General features: G+C 39.4%; 1 long non-coding RNA gene across 8 annotated transcripts in view; it reads right to left on the bottom strand.

Annotated features, from left to right (window-relative positions):
- The window catches only part of LOC103346257 (uncharacterized), a 1,098,305-nt gene that overhangs the window by 748,372 nt on the left and 335,143 nt on the right, over positions 1 to 14,790 (bottom strand). For all 8 annotated transcript variants that reach the window (XR_011380304.1, XR_011380303.1, XR_011380310.1 and 5 more), the window contains one exon: positions 6,813 to 6,868. This is a non-coding gene — a long non-coding RNA (uncharacterized lncRNA). The remainder of the gene's footprint in view (positions 1 to 6,812; positions 6,869 to 14,790) is intronic.

The following is a 14,790-nucleotide window of genomic DNA, read 5'->3' as shown; positions in this document are numbered from 1 at the left end:
GACACACTATGATTGGAGTTCTGCAGCCACAAGCCAAGGAATGACTGCGGCTACCAGAATTTGAAAGAGGCAAGGAAGAATCCTTCACTAGACATTTGGGAGTGAATATGGTCCTGCCAACATCCTAATTTCAGATTTCTAGCCCCCTAAATCATGAAAGGATAAATTCCTGTTCTTTCAAGCTAACAAGAGTATAGTATTTATTGTAGCAGCCATAGAAACTTACTTATTAAAGAAAATTTAAAGACAAGTAGCTTATGATGTTAAGAAAACATCAGCGGGGCCAGCATTGTGGCACAGCAGGTAAAGCCACCACCTGCAACATTGGCATCCCATTTGGACACCAGTGCAAGTCCCAGCTACTCCACTTCTGATACAGCTCTCTGCTAATGTGCCTGGGAAAGCAACGAAAGATGGCTCAACTGCTTGGGCCCCTGAACACACTTGGAGACCTGGAGGAAGTTCCTGGCTCCTGGCTTCAGTCTGGTCCAGTCCTGGCCTTTGTGGCCATTTGGGGAGTGAACCAGTGGATGGAAGATCTCTCCCTTTCTGTGTAACTATTCCTTTTAAATAAACAATAAATAAATCTTAAAAAAAGAAAATATCAGTATAGAAATTAAAGTGTGAGGGCTTAAGTGTATTTATATATTTATGTCTTTTATACTAACCCAGGAAGAGTAAGATATTCTTTGATAAGGATTATTTTTATTTTTTTATTTTATTATTTTTTTTTTTTATTTTTTTGACAGGCAGAGTGGACAGTGAGAGAGAGAGAGACAGAGAGGAAGGTCTTCCTTTTGCCGTTGGTTCACCCTCCAATGGCCGCCGCAGCCGGCGCGCTGCGGCCGGCGCACCGCGCTGATCCGATGGCAGGAGCCAGGAGCCAGGTGCTTTTCCTGGTCTCCCATGGGGTGCAGGGCCCAAGCACCTGGGCCATCCTCCACCGCACTCACTGGCCACAGCACAGAGCTGGCCTGGAAGAGGGGCAACCGGGACAGAATCCGGCGCCCCAACCGGGGCTAGAACCCGGTGTGCTGGCGCCGCTAGGCGGAGGATTAGCCTAGTGAGCCGCGGCGCCGGCCCTTTGATAAGGATTATTAAACACAAATTAGTAAAACAATGCATAAATTACATATTAGTAAAGATATAAACAATAAACACATTAAATCAATACAAAAGAATTCATGTAGAAATGAAAAATAAAAACAATACAGCAAGTCAATTAGAAAGGATAAAATGAGACAAAAGATCTAAACACAAATGTATCTACATGAACATTAATTATAATGGATTAAATGCACAGGTTAATGAACAAAGGATGTCAGACTAGATTTTTAATATTGAATTGCATGCAATTTAAAAGAGAGACATCTAAAATATAACAGAATGGAAAGGCTGAAAGTCAAAGCATGCGAAAATACACACCATGCAAATATTAATCAAATGAAACAAGCTCTTAATAATGATTACAAAGATAAGGTAGCTTCAATACCCAGGAGTTTGTGCCTGATTTGTGTAAAGGTAGACCATAAAATAGGACATCAAAGAAAGACTTCCCAGAAATAATGATAAATCAGCTGAGCTTTGGAAAACAGTGTGTGCTAATAAATTAAACTGGAATTGGTAAGAGCCCAAAATGCCAAAACAAATCATCCAACTTGATATTTGTCTCTCCAACCATAATGGAGATTTTATATTGACAAAATATGTCAAGAATGTAGCATTGGAGATAACTGAAACAGATAACAAAGTAACATTACAAATTCACGTGGTGCTTGTACTTTGAAATATTGTTACCATTGAACACAAATATAAACAAAACACCTGAAAATATAGCTTAATCCATTTGAGCTCAAATATTGAAAAGAATAAAAAGATCGTGACAGGAATTTGAGGGCTTGGTTAATCATAGGTAAGCTCAACCTAATTAAGTCAAATCTGCTCCAGCTCAGTTCAACTCTAGGAGAGACCTAAGAGCTCAGCCTCTCATCCTAACAATCTAACACAAAAGAGATGTTGAACTCTGAGAAACAAGCAAAACAGCAATCATACGTCAGAGCCAGGCTTCTGGTATAGCTGGTAGAGCCACTGACATCCCATATGGGCACTGGTTCAAATCTCAGCTGCTCCACTTCCAATCCAACTCCTTGCTAATGGCCTGGGAAAAGCAACAGAAGATGGCACAAGTGTTTGGCCTGTGCCACCTATGTGAGACACCAGACGAACCTCATGGATCCTGGCTTCTGGCTTTGGACTGACCCAATGCTGGCTGTTGCAGTCATTTGGGAGTGAACCAGCAGTTGGAAGATCTTTCTTTCTCTCTCTTTAACTCTGACTTTCAAAATAAATAAATAAATCTTAAAAATGAAATCATACTTCAATTTCTGTGTTCATTATGTTCAATAATTGTTTTAGAATAAAAACTGCAGAAAACAAATGGTTCATAACATATAATCCATAAGTAAGACAAAACATTCAATAGAAGCCAACCCATAGGTAGCACATTTATTTATTAATCAGGTTTTAAAAAAATTATAAATATGCTGTAGAATATATAGGAGATGACTAATAAAAGGAAAAACTAAAGAAGAGTGACAAATAAAAAGCAGGTTGAAATTTTACTCCGAAACTCGAATGATAATATATGAAATACAAATTCATTGAAGTGTTTTAATATAAGGAAATCTATGGAAGAAACAACAAATACCAAATCAATAGGACTTATTCAAATTTAAAATTAGAGAAAAAAAATCCCCATCAGCGACCTGAGAAACACTACCTGGATGAAAATCCTCAGATTTAGCTTCTCCTATAAGACTTCTCTTGATTCACGGCATCACCTGCACAGAAGCGCTGAACTTAAAACGACTGATAATGCAAAAGGACTGACGGAAGTTGAACCAGAATCCTTATTCACTGTCTATGAAACGTGCATTGGTATGGACGCTCCGTGAAAGTATTCTGAAGTATCTATTGAAGCTAAGCATGCACGTACCAATAATACCACAATTATATTTATGGTGTATATCCAACAAAAAAATGAACAATCATTTCTACAAAAAGAGCATGCAAGAGTGGCTATAGTAGCTTTAATCATAATAACTGAGAACTTGAGACAACACAAATGCCATTAGTAGAATATATAAATTATTATTTGTTCATACAGAGCATGTACATCAATTAAAATGAATAAACAGATTACATACAACAAAAATAATGTTTATAAACATAATATTGAATAAACAATACAGAAAAATATGTATTAAATCAGTCCACCTACATGTAGTTCATTAGGACTACATAATCTATGAGGATGGAGAAATTAAGTTTAAATAGTAGTTACCTTTATGAATAATTATTGGAATGAGGCAAGAGACAGAACTATGGGGGAACTAGAAATGTTTAATGATCTTAATCTGAAAGGTGATTTTATGAAAGTATAACTACAAGGATTCATCAAAAATTTCACTGAAGGTGCTGGCGCTGTGGCGCAGTGGGTTAACACCCTGGCCTGAAGCACTGGCATCCCATATGGGTGCTAGTTCTAGTCCCGGCTGCTCCTCTTCTGATCCAGCTCTCTGCTATGGCCTGGGAAAGCAGTAGAAGATGGCTCAAGTCCTTGAGGCCCTGCACCTGCGTGGGAGACCTGGAAGAAGCTCCTGGCTCCTGGCATCAGATTGGCAGAGCTCTGGCCATTGCGGCCAACTGGGGAGTGAACCATCGGATGGAAGACCTCTCTCTCTCTCTCTGTGTAACTCTGACTTTCAAATAAATAAATAAATAAATCTTAAAAAAAAAACACTGAAAAATATAATTGAAATCTAAGTTTAGGGGCCAGTTTTATGATACAGTGAGTTAGATCACTGCTTTGAAACACTAGCATCCCTGATTGTAATGCTGGTTCAAGTCCAGGTTCCTCTGCTTCTGATCCAGCCTACTGCTAATGCAGCTAAAAAAGTAGTGGATGATGGCCCAAGTACTTGGAGCTGCCACCTTTATGGGAGACCACAGTGGCGTTCCTGGCCCCTGGCTTTGGCCTAACCCAGCATGGATGTTGCAGTCAGTTGGGGTATGAACCACTCTTTCAAAAACCATATAAACACTGCTAAAATTAGCAATGGGCCAAAGGTATTGCCATTTTGCAAATTAATGGTATTAACTGAATCAGATAGATTGAAGCTATTTCTTGAATTTCATTGTAGGAAATTGAACTCCGGTAGTATTTGGAATGATCTCTTTTAAGTACCTGACATGACAAATATATACACACACACAAAGTTGGCATTTTATTCCAAATGTCTAAGGTGGCACAATCATTAGGGTTTTCTATTTGAGACAAAGGCAATATTTCTCAGTTCAATCCCAGACTTTTCCTCCTACTTGAAATTCAGCTACATCCTAGAATGCTAATAATTGAAAGATCCATGGCACCATAGGCCTGACTAAATATCATTTCAAATCGTTCTTTACAAGATTGTAAAAGCTATAATGCTCACTGAAACAAAGAAACTACTGAAATTGTTGTCAAGAAGCATAATAGAATCATGTATAATCTTTACAGCAAAGTACTAGCATGAGTTCATTCTTATGTTGTAACTATCCTGAAATTTTCCTTTTCCCTTTCCTCTAGCTATACTTTCTTTAGATGTGAGTGTACACAGTCACACATACAACATATATAGTGCTCATATATATTATATATTCAAAATACAAATCACACTATAAGAATTCCTTTTGTGAAAAAAAGTTGTTTATTTTCATCTACTTGAAAGGCAGAGTGACAGAGGGAGATACAGAGAGACAGGGAGAGAGATCTTTCATCTATTGGTTCAATTCCCAAACCCCAGGGCTGGTAAAGTCCAAAGACAGGAGCCTGGAACTCCATCTGGCTCTCCCACATGGCTGGCAGGGACCAACGTACTCTGGCCTTCCTCTGCTGCTATCCCAGAGGAATTAGCAGGGATCTGTATTGAAAGTGGAGCATCTGGGACTTGAATAAGAGCTCATATGGAATTCTGTCATCACAGGCAGGGGCTTAACACACTGTTCTCAATACTGGCCTCCTGGTAGAATTTCTTAATTCTAACTTTTTATTGAGTATACTATGGGCTAGGAAAAGTTTTTAAAAACTTCGTAAGAAATATAAGAGTATTTTAGGGGCCAGCAGTGTTGCAGGTGAGTTAAGTTACTGTCTGCAACACCAGTATCCCATATGAGCACTGGTTCAAAGACTAGCTGCTCCACTTCTAATCTAGCTCCTAGCTAACATGCCTTGGAAAGCAGCACATGATGGCCTAAGTACTTGGGTCCCTGCCACATACATATGGGAGACCCAAATGGAGTTCATGGCTCCTGGCTTCAGCCTGGCTCAGCCAGTCTGTTGTGGTCATTTAGGGAATGAACAAGCAGATAGGAGATATCTCTCTGTCTCTCCCTATATCTCCCTTTATACCTGTATCTCTGCATTTCAAGTAAATAAAAAAAATCTTTTTAAAATGTTGTTTAAAAGACTGTTTTAGTTATATGCAATGGAAGTTCAAATCTGAATTAAGAATGGGAAACTGGAACCTGAGTTTGATTTTGAGTTTCATCACAGGCGTATGGATGAGTCTTGGGGAAATGTCATTTTCTGACTTCATATTTGCGTACCACACAGAGAGCTTCAAAAAAAATAACACTTGTATTTCTCTCCTACAAGAAGCAGAGTGACTTATCTAATTGGTGAGTTTAAGAATGGCATCAGCCATGTGCAGCTCTGTTTTTTCAAGGCTCTATGTGAATCTTGGCAGTATACGCTCTTTTGTTCTCTTTCAGCAAGGTACTTGTTCAATAGGTAAGACTTGTACCTGCCCCAGTATGACTGTGCTTTAGCAGGTAAGTTTAATTCTACAGTAAAGCATTGGGAAGCACATCAAAACAATTTCTAATCCAGTTTTTATCAGTAATTATATCCCTGCTTTGATCTTGAAGAGTCTGCCTCTTCTCACTGGAATATGAAATAAGGGTTAGTATGTGTTGACCCTCTAAAACTCTATAACTACATGTTTCCAATTCACAAAGCAATTTCATATCTATTATCTTATTTGATTTTTCACAATATCCCTTAGATGTAGGAGGGGAGATATTAATATTGAGTGAATGCCTTCTGTTTGTCAGAATGTGTCAAGAGATTTACATTTTTTATCTTATTTAATCTGCACAACTTTGAAAAATAGAATTTACTCTCATTTTAAAGATCAGAGAATGGAGTATCAGAGAGGCAAAATGATTTGCCTAAGATAGATAAGTGGTAAGTGGCAAGACTCAATTCCAAATATACTGGCACAGAAAAGGCACTCAACAAAGATCATTGAATAAATGACTCCAAATCCATGCTCTCTCAAACACTGCATCATGAGGTGAAAGTGAGATATTTTGGACTTCCAAATGCATAGAACTATCAATATCATGTGGGGAGAGGGGGAGAGTGACATATGTCTAGGTCCATGGAAATCCTGTGAGGCTACTTGTGGTACTGGAGGAGAAAACTCAGACTGCACCATGAAATTTGAGATCTAGTATTTCAGACAGGCCTTGTACTACTAAGCCAGAGGAATAGTTGAGAGAACATGTGCTTGCTTTCATCCATAAGTTTTATATCTTTCATCCGTAACTCTTTCATCTGTATAATGAAAGTGTTAAGAAAATATCTTGGAAGTTACAACCCTTATAGCTCTACCCATACATGAAGCCCAAGGTTCATTAAAAGAATAAGCACTGGGATTTTTCTAAAGAACAAAGACTGCATTTACTACATAGATAAGGGTACCTACAGTTTTGAATGAGACGTGCTTCGTACATATTGAGAAGTCCACAAGCTCAGCAATTCCTGAGGAGACACAGAGACAACACTTCCTAAAATCACAAGATTCTAGCAGGAAGTTCTAGCAAAGACTCTACTTGAAAATATCTTCCAAAAGTAAGTTCTGACTTACATCTGGCAGTTTACACTGAGCAGAACTAAGCCAAAATGAAAAGCAGTGTTTACCTAAGGAAAATAAAAGGGATATAACTGGCTCTCTGTCTCTTCTCTCCTTTTTGTCTATCACACACATGAACACACCATGGAAAAGATATTTTGTCATGAATACATGAAATCAGTGGTCAGGAACATTTAAAAAGACAAGAAAAAAATTAAAAGCAGCAATCACTCTGTTTTTCACATTTGACAATGCTGCAACAAGTGAGAATAAAGGAAACCTGCAATGATATTCATCCTACTGTATCTGCTGATCTGAATCTTCCAAAATCAAAAAGAAAATAGATAAGTCGCACACTAACAGAAGAAAAGCTTTAAAAATTGTTCAATGTTACCAGTATGATTATTATGCTGTTTATCACTTTTAAGATGTAGGTTTAAGATCCAAAGCAACAGCAGAACATACATGTCAAAAATATTCTTTTTGTGGCCTAAATTTTGAGGAGCTAATCCTGAAAAAATAACTTTTGGTCTATTAACAATGGATTCAATATCATAATGTCCTATAAAATATCACAAAATTCATTATTTAAAGTTATTGTCAACCCACACCCATACTACACAGTCAAGTACTTGTCTATCAGACACTAATTTCAGTCCAAACATTCCTAAAATATTACAAGCAATGGAGTGATTCTTGCTGGGCAAATATCAACTACTATCTTAAAAATATTCAAATAAAGATGTATGTGGGAGTAGATTCTCAGTATATTTTCATTTCAGATAAGATTTCTATATATTTAAAGATTATTGGGGCCAAAAGTTAGGGCTTAACAGGTTAAGCCGTCACCTATCACACTGGCATCATTATAGACACCAGTTGGTGTTCCAGCTGCTCCACTTCCAATCTAGCTCCCTGCTAATGTGTCTGAGAAAGCAAAAGAAGATGGCCCAAGTACTTGAGTCCCAGCGACCCATGTGGGAGGCCCAGATGAAGCTTCTGGCTGCTGTCTTATGAAACCTATCTCAGTCCCAGCCTTTGTAGCCATTTAGGGAATAAACCAGTGAATAGAAGATTGATCTATTTCTCTCTCATTCTCCTTTCCATCTCTCTCTCTCTCTCTCTCTCTCTCTCTGTAACTTTGCTTTCAAATACATAAATCTTTTAAAGCAATTATCAAGGCGCACTCTCAGGAGAATTAAAGAGAAAACCACAGTGGAAATTCTGTAGAAGAGGAGAGCTGTGAACCTCTGCGGAAGGTGTGAATGTGCAGCATGGATACAGACACAACACACAATTCCAGCAGCCAGGAGCCAGATAGGGTGTCAGCTTGGAGATGGAAGTGAGATCAGACTGTAGCAACCCATGGTGATACAGCCAGAGGTAGAGCATGGCTTGAGTCAGGTCTGGAGCCCTAGAGGCTACACACGACCTGTAAACTCAGCGGAAGCAAAAGAGGCAGGTTTCTCTCACCCCATCCTTCCCACAATGGCACTCAGCACCCAGCTCGGGAAGAACAGGTATCATTTGGGGCATAAGCAGTAGAAGAAGCCCTTGTGCATACACAGCAACTGGCTGAGACCGGATGCCATTGTCTCCATAGTACTAGCGGCAGAGGTGGGGAGAGGGGAACATTCATCCAGTAGCTCTCATATATGCATGTGATCAAGAGATTGTAGTAGAGGGAAAAATCTTTATTTGCCACTGACTTTAAGCCTGGCTCGGAGAACTGATGTTGGACTGGGTACCCAAGTAAGACTGTGAGGCACCCCCAGCCACCCAATATACCACAAGCTCCAGGTATCAAGCTGCCAAGGCAGAGCATCCACAGACAGCTGGCGGGGAGAACATCTGCCTGTCTGTGTACAAGACAGGCTGTGGGGTGGAGCTGACATTCAGCACACAGCTACTGTAGGAGCCTTGTATCCTGAGACTGTGGGGACTCAGTGGCTGCACAACAGGGTGCAGGGTGTAGCTGGGTCTCTGGGTAATTACTATTTGCACCTCAACATGCTTGGGGCTCCCTGGTTGCCTGTGGAGGGTCACTGCAGAGAGATCCATGCTCAGAGTAAGGACTTCACAGATCAGTTGTGTGATCCATACAGCAGCATGAATGAGTGCTGCACCCACTGGGAGTTAACAACTGGGCATCGATCACCTTGGAGGAGAGTAGGTGAGGGGTGATTACAGTAACAGAAATGACCATTCCTCCCATCTGTTAAGAGGATATCTACCAAGCCCAACTTGGGTGTTAAAGTGGATACTCGCCTCACCCTGCAGTACTGACCAGAGCTCCCTGGTCCCACCCAGAATACACCTCTTGGCATTCACTCAAAGTACAGACATTCCACTAAGTCACAGAGGAATAAATCAAAGATAAAAGCACCATAGGAAAAAACCAACATGTATTTCCACAAATGCGTAAAAATAAATGCAGGAATGCAAGAAACAAGAATAAAGAAAGAAACATGACCCCCCCAAAAGGAACATAACAACATTTCAATATTAGAATGTGAAGATGAAGAGATTGAAGAAATGACTAAAATGGAATTAAAAAGATTAATCATAGGATTATTCAAAAGCAATCTGAGGGGCCGGTGTTGTGGTGTAGGGAGTAAAGCTACCGCCTGCAGTGCCCGCATCCCATATGGGCACTGGTTCTAGTCCCAGATGCACCACTTCTGATACAATTCTCTGCTATGGCCTATAAAGGCAGTGGAAGATGGCCCAAATTTTTGGGCCCCTGCTCCCACATGGGAGACCCAGAGGAAGCTCCTGGCTCCTGGCTTCGGATCTGCACAGCTCTGGCCACTGAAGACAACAGGGAGGTGAAACAGTGGATGGAAGGTGTCTCTCTCTCTTCCTCTCCTTCTCTCTCTGTGTAACTCTAACTTCAAATAAATTAATAAATAAATCTTTGTAAAAAAACACTAATCTGAAGCAAATCCACAAATTAAAAAAATCAGTACATGACATGAGTGAAAATATTCCCATGAAATTGAGATTTTAAAGAGAAACTAAAATGAATTATTGGAAATGAAGAATTCAATAGAGCAAATAAAAATGCTGTGGATAGCCTTAACAACAGACTTGGTGAGATAGAGGAAAGAATATCTGAGCTAGAAGATAAATCTTTGAAAATTTTTCAGTCAGTTCAAAAAATAAGAAGAAATTAGAAAAATTAAAATATTTGGATGGATATAAAATTGAAATAGTTGGATATATATACATGATACAATGAAACAAACCAAAATATGGGTCTTAGGAGTTCCTGAAGATGTCAAAAGAGAGAGAATGGACTAGAAGTCCCATTTATTGAAATAATTACAGAAAACTTCCCCAATTTAGTTGAAGAAAGGGTCACCCAAGTACAGGAAACACAAAGAACTCCTAATAGATATGACCAGAAAAGACATGACACATTGTAGTCAAACTATTCACATTAAAATATAAATAAAAGATTCTAAAATGTACATGAAAGTAATGTCAGGTCACTTTCAGAGAATCTCCAATTACACTCACACTGACTTCTTCTCAGAAACTCTAAAGGCTAGGAGAGAAGGGAGAGATATAGTCTAAGTCATAAGAGAAAAAACTCAAGCAAGAATATTGTAGCCTGCAGAGGTCGCATTTGTGATAAGATGAAATAAAGAACTTCTATAAAAAAAAATAATAATTTGTCCCAATTCATTCAGCCTTATAGATGTGCTACACAGTGAAACACTGAAGATTTTCATAATTATGAAAGTATATGAAGGCAGAAAATCTCCTAAAAGTACAAAGGAAATCCAAAGTAAAGAATAGGAATATTTATGGAAAAATGGCAGGGCTGATCATTACTTTTCAATAGTTACCTTGAATGTAAATGGCTTAAACTCTCCAGTTAAAAGATACAGACTAGCTGAATGAATTACAAAACAGATCCATCTATTTGCTGCCTATGATAAAAACATTTCACCAACAAGTTACATGCAGACCAAAAGTGAAAAGACGGAAAAAGATATTCCATGGTAACAGAAACCAGAAAAGAGCAGGTGTAGCCATCCTAATACCCGACATAATAGAATTTTTTTTTGAATATTTAATGTCTTTAACAGTTTTATTCACCAATTTAAAATGACTTTAAAATACCAGGTGGAGCTGAGTCTCACTGCTGGACTTCTGGCGGGTTCACGGGCTCCCGAGACGGAACCAGGGCCAGCTCCTGGTCTGCCCATCTGAGGCAGCGCACACCCAGGGCTCCCAGAGCCTTGGTCACTTCACGATCAACACAAACCTCTGGCTCGTCCTGCCTCCCGCAGGGCAGCACCCAGAGCCTCCAGCCCTCCACTGGGGCCTGGGGCCATCTCTGCCACTGGGTCCTAACATAATAGAATTTAACACAAAAATTCTTAAAGGGAATGAAGAAGAGCATTGTGTAATGATTAAGAAATTAATTCAAGAGAAAAATGTAATTATAATACATGTATATGCACCCAATCACAGGGTACCTGGTTATTTAAAAAATGTTAATGGATCTAAAGGGAGACATATACTACAATACCAATATAATAGGAACAGGGGAATTCAACATCCTACATTCATCAATGGACAGATCAACTAGGAAGAAAATCAACAAAGATTCAACAGAGCTAATTGACACTATGGACCAAAAGGACCTCACAGATATCTACAGAACTTTTCATCCCACAGTTGCAGAATACACATGCTTCTCACCAGTGCATGTGACCTTAACCAGGATAGACCACAGACTAGGCCATAAAACAAGTCCCAGCAAATTAAAAAAAAAAAAAAATGGAAATTGTACCATGCATCTTCTTTGACTACAATGAAATGAACCTAGAAATCAACAAATCAATAATCTCCTTTTTTTTTTTTTTTTGAGAGGCAGAGTTAGACAGTGAGAGAGAGAGACAGAGAGAAAGGTCTTCCTTCCGTTGGGTCACCCCCCAAATGGCCGCTACAGCTGGTGCGCTGCACCCATCTGAAGCCAGGAGCCAGGTGCTTCCTCCTGGTCTCCCATGTGGGTGCAGGGCCCAAGCTCTTCTGCCATCCTCCACTGCCTTCCTGGGCCACTGTGGGGAGCAACTCGGACTAGACTAAGTTACTGGAATTAAGACTTATTCTATGCATCTGCTCTCCCACAATATGGCGCTGGGAGAGGAGTAAACAGCTTCTACACAGCTGCCTCCAGTTTGACCAATAACCTGCAGGAGCTGATCCTGCTCCTGATTGGAGGAGAGCAGCGTACTCGGCGTGTGGGTAGCAGAGTTGGGATTGGTGGAAGAGGACTATAAAGGAGGAGAGAGACAACATGCACCAGGAACATCTAAGGGGAACATCTGGATAACATCTGAGCAGCCCCCGAGAGAGCCAGCCGGTGGTGTACCACTCCCCCGCGGAAGTGGGGAAAGTGGCAGGGGGAGCCGCCCTTCCACGGAGGTGGAAGGATTGGCAGCCAACCCGGGAAGAACCAGCAGCAAACCCGGGAAGGGCCGAGCAGACAAAAGAACAGCGCAAGGTCCTGTGTCGTTCCTCCACGAAGAGGGGGAGCGACAGGCCACAGCAGAGAGCTGGACTGGAAGAGGAGCAACCAGGACAGAATTTGGCGCCCCAACCGGGACTAGAACCCGGGGTGCCTGCGCCACAGGTGGAGGATTAGCCAAGTGAGCCATGGTGCAGGACAATAATCTCTAAAACATATGCAAATACATGGATACTGAACAACATGCTCTAGTGTGAACAGTGGGTCATAGAAGAAATCAAAATAGAGGGAAAAATTCCTGGAAATGAATTAACATGACAATGCATCATTTGAAAATTTATGGGATACAGCAAAAGCAGTATTAAGAGGGAAGTTCATAGAAGTTGTTGCCTACATGAATAAATTGGAAAGGTACCAAATAAATCCATCTCAAGGACCTAGAAAAACAACAACAAACTTCAAATTAGGAGAGAAGAAATAATTAAAATTAAAAATAAATAAATAAAATTACAGCCAAAAATAATACAAAAGTTCAGTGATATGAAGAGCTGGCTTTTGAAAAAATGAACAAAACTGATATACCATTGGCGCAACTAACCAAAACAAAAAAGAGGGAGAAGACCCAAATCAATAAAATCAGTTGATAAAGGAGATATGATAACAGATACCACAGAAATAAAAAGATTAATCAGTAATTACTACAAAGAGCTATATGCCAACAAATTGGGAAACCTAGAAGAAATGGATAGATTCCTAGACACAAACAATCTACCAAAAATGAGTCTAGAGATATAGAAAACCTAAACAGACCAGAAATGAAGATGGAGATTGAATCACTAATAACGACTCTCACATCAAAGTAAAGTCCAGGACCAGATGCTAAATTCTAACACATTTAATGAAGAAATAACTCCAACTCTTTTCAAGCTTTTTAAAACAACTGAAATGGAGAGAATCCTCCCAACTCCTTCTGTGAAGCCAGCATCTCCTTATTCCTAAACCAGAAAAGGATAAGACAGAGAAACTGAACTATAGACCACTGTTCCTGATGAACATAGATGCAAATATTCTCAAGAAAATATTAGCTAATGGAATCCAACAACACATCAGAAAGATCATTCACCAGACCAAGTGGAATTTATCCCTAGTATGCAAGGATGGTTCAACACTTATAAATCAATCAATGTATTACATCACATTAACTAATTGAAAAAAAAAAAATGGTTATCTCATTAGATGCAGAGAAAGCAGTTGATAAAATACAACATCATATCATGATGAAAACTCTAAGTAAATTGGGTATAGAAGGAACATTGCTCAACACAATCAAGGCAATTTGTGATAAACCCAGGGAGAGCATCCTATTGAATGAGGAAGAGTTGGAAGCATTCCCACTATGATCTAGAACCAGACAAGCATGTCCACTCTCACCTTTGCTATTTAATATAGGCCTGGAAGTTTTAGCCAGAGGCATTAGGCAAAAAAAGGAAATCAACATACCTGAATAGAAGAATTTTCAAGAGAGGAAATTCAAATGGTCAACAGACACTTGAAAAAGTGCTCAGGATCACTAGCTATCAGGGAAATGCAAATCAAAACCACAATGAGGTTTCACCTTACACCGGTTAGAATGGCTCTCATACAGAAATCAACAACTACTGGTGAGGTCATAGAAAAAAACAGTTCCCTAATCCACTGTTGGTGGGAATGAAAACTCATGCAGCCACTATGAAAGACAGTATGGAGATACCTCATAAATCTGAATATAGACCTACTATATGATCTAGCCTTCCCATTCCTGGAAATTTATCCAAACCAAAGGAAATCAGCATATGAGAGTTATGTATCCCCATGTTTATAGCACCTGAATTCACAATAGCAAAGATATGGATTAACCCAGATACACATCAACTGATGAGATGATAAAGTAGGGTGTATATATATACCCCATGGAGTATTACTCAGCTATAAAAAAAAAAGAAATCCTGTCATTTCAACAAAATTTATGCAGCTAGAAACCATTTTACTTAGTGAAATAAGCTAGTCCACGTTTTCACAGATTGTGATAACTTTATATAGAGAGAGTACCTAAAATGTAACATATTGGAGAGAAATGGACATTTTGAGATTTAATGATTGTTTACAGTCTGTCTCTTCTGATGAATCAGTGTTTTCTTTTTATTTCATACTGTTTGTTGAACTCTTTACTTTGTGTAGGATTAACCTTACAATCTTTAAGCTAACCAAAAATAGATATTCACAAAAATTAAGAGTGGGAATAGGAGGGGGAAGAGGAAGTATTGTAGCATGGTGGGGGGGTAGAGTGTGAAGTATCACTATGTTCTT

This window comes from Oryctolagus cuniculus, chromosome 1 (genome assembly GCF_964237555.1).
Source record: "Oryctolagus cuniculus chromosome 1, mOryCun1.1, whole genome shotgun sequence".
Lineage (NCBI taxonomy): Eukaryota > Metazoa > Chordata > Mammalia > Lagomorpha > Leporidae > Oryctolagus > Oryctolagus cuniculus.
Note: the sequence above shows the minus strand (reverse complement) of the source record. Positions and strands in the feature narration are given on the sequence as shown.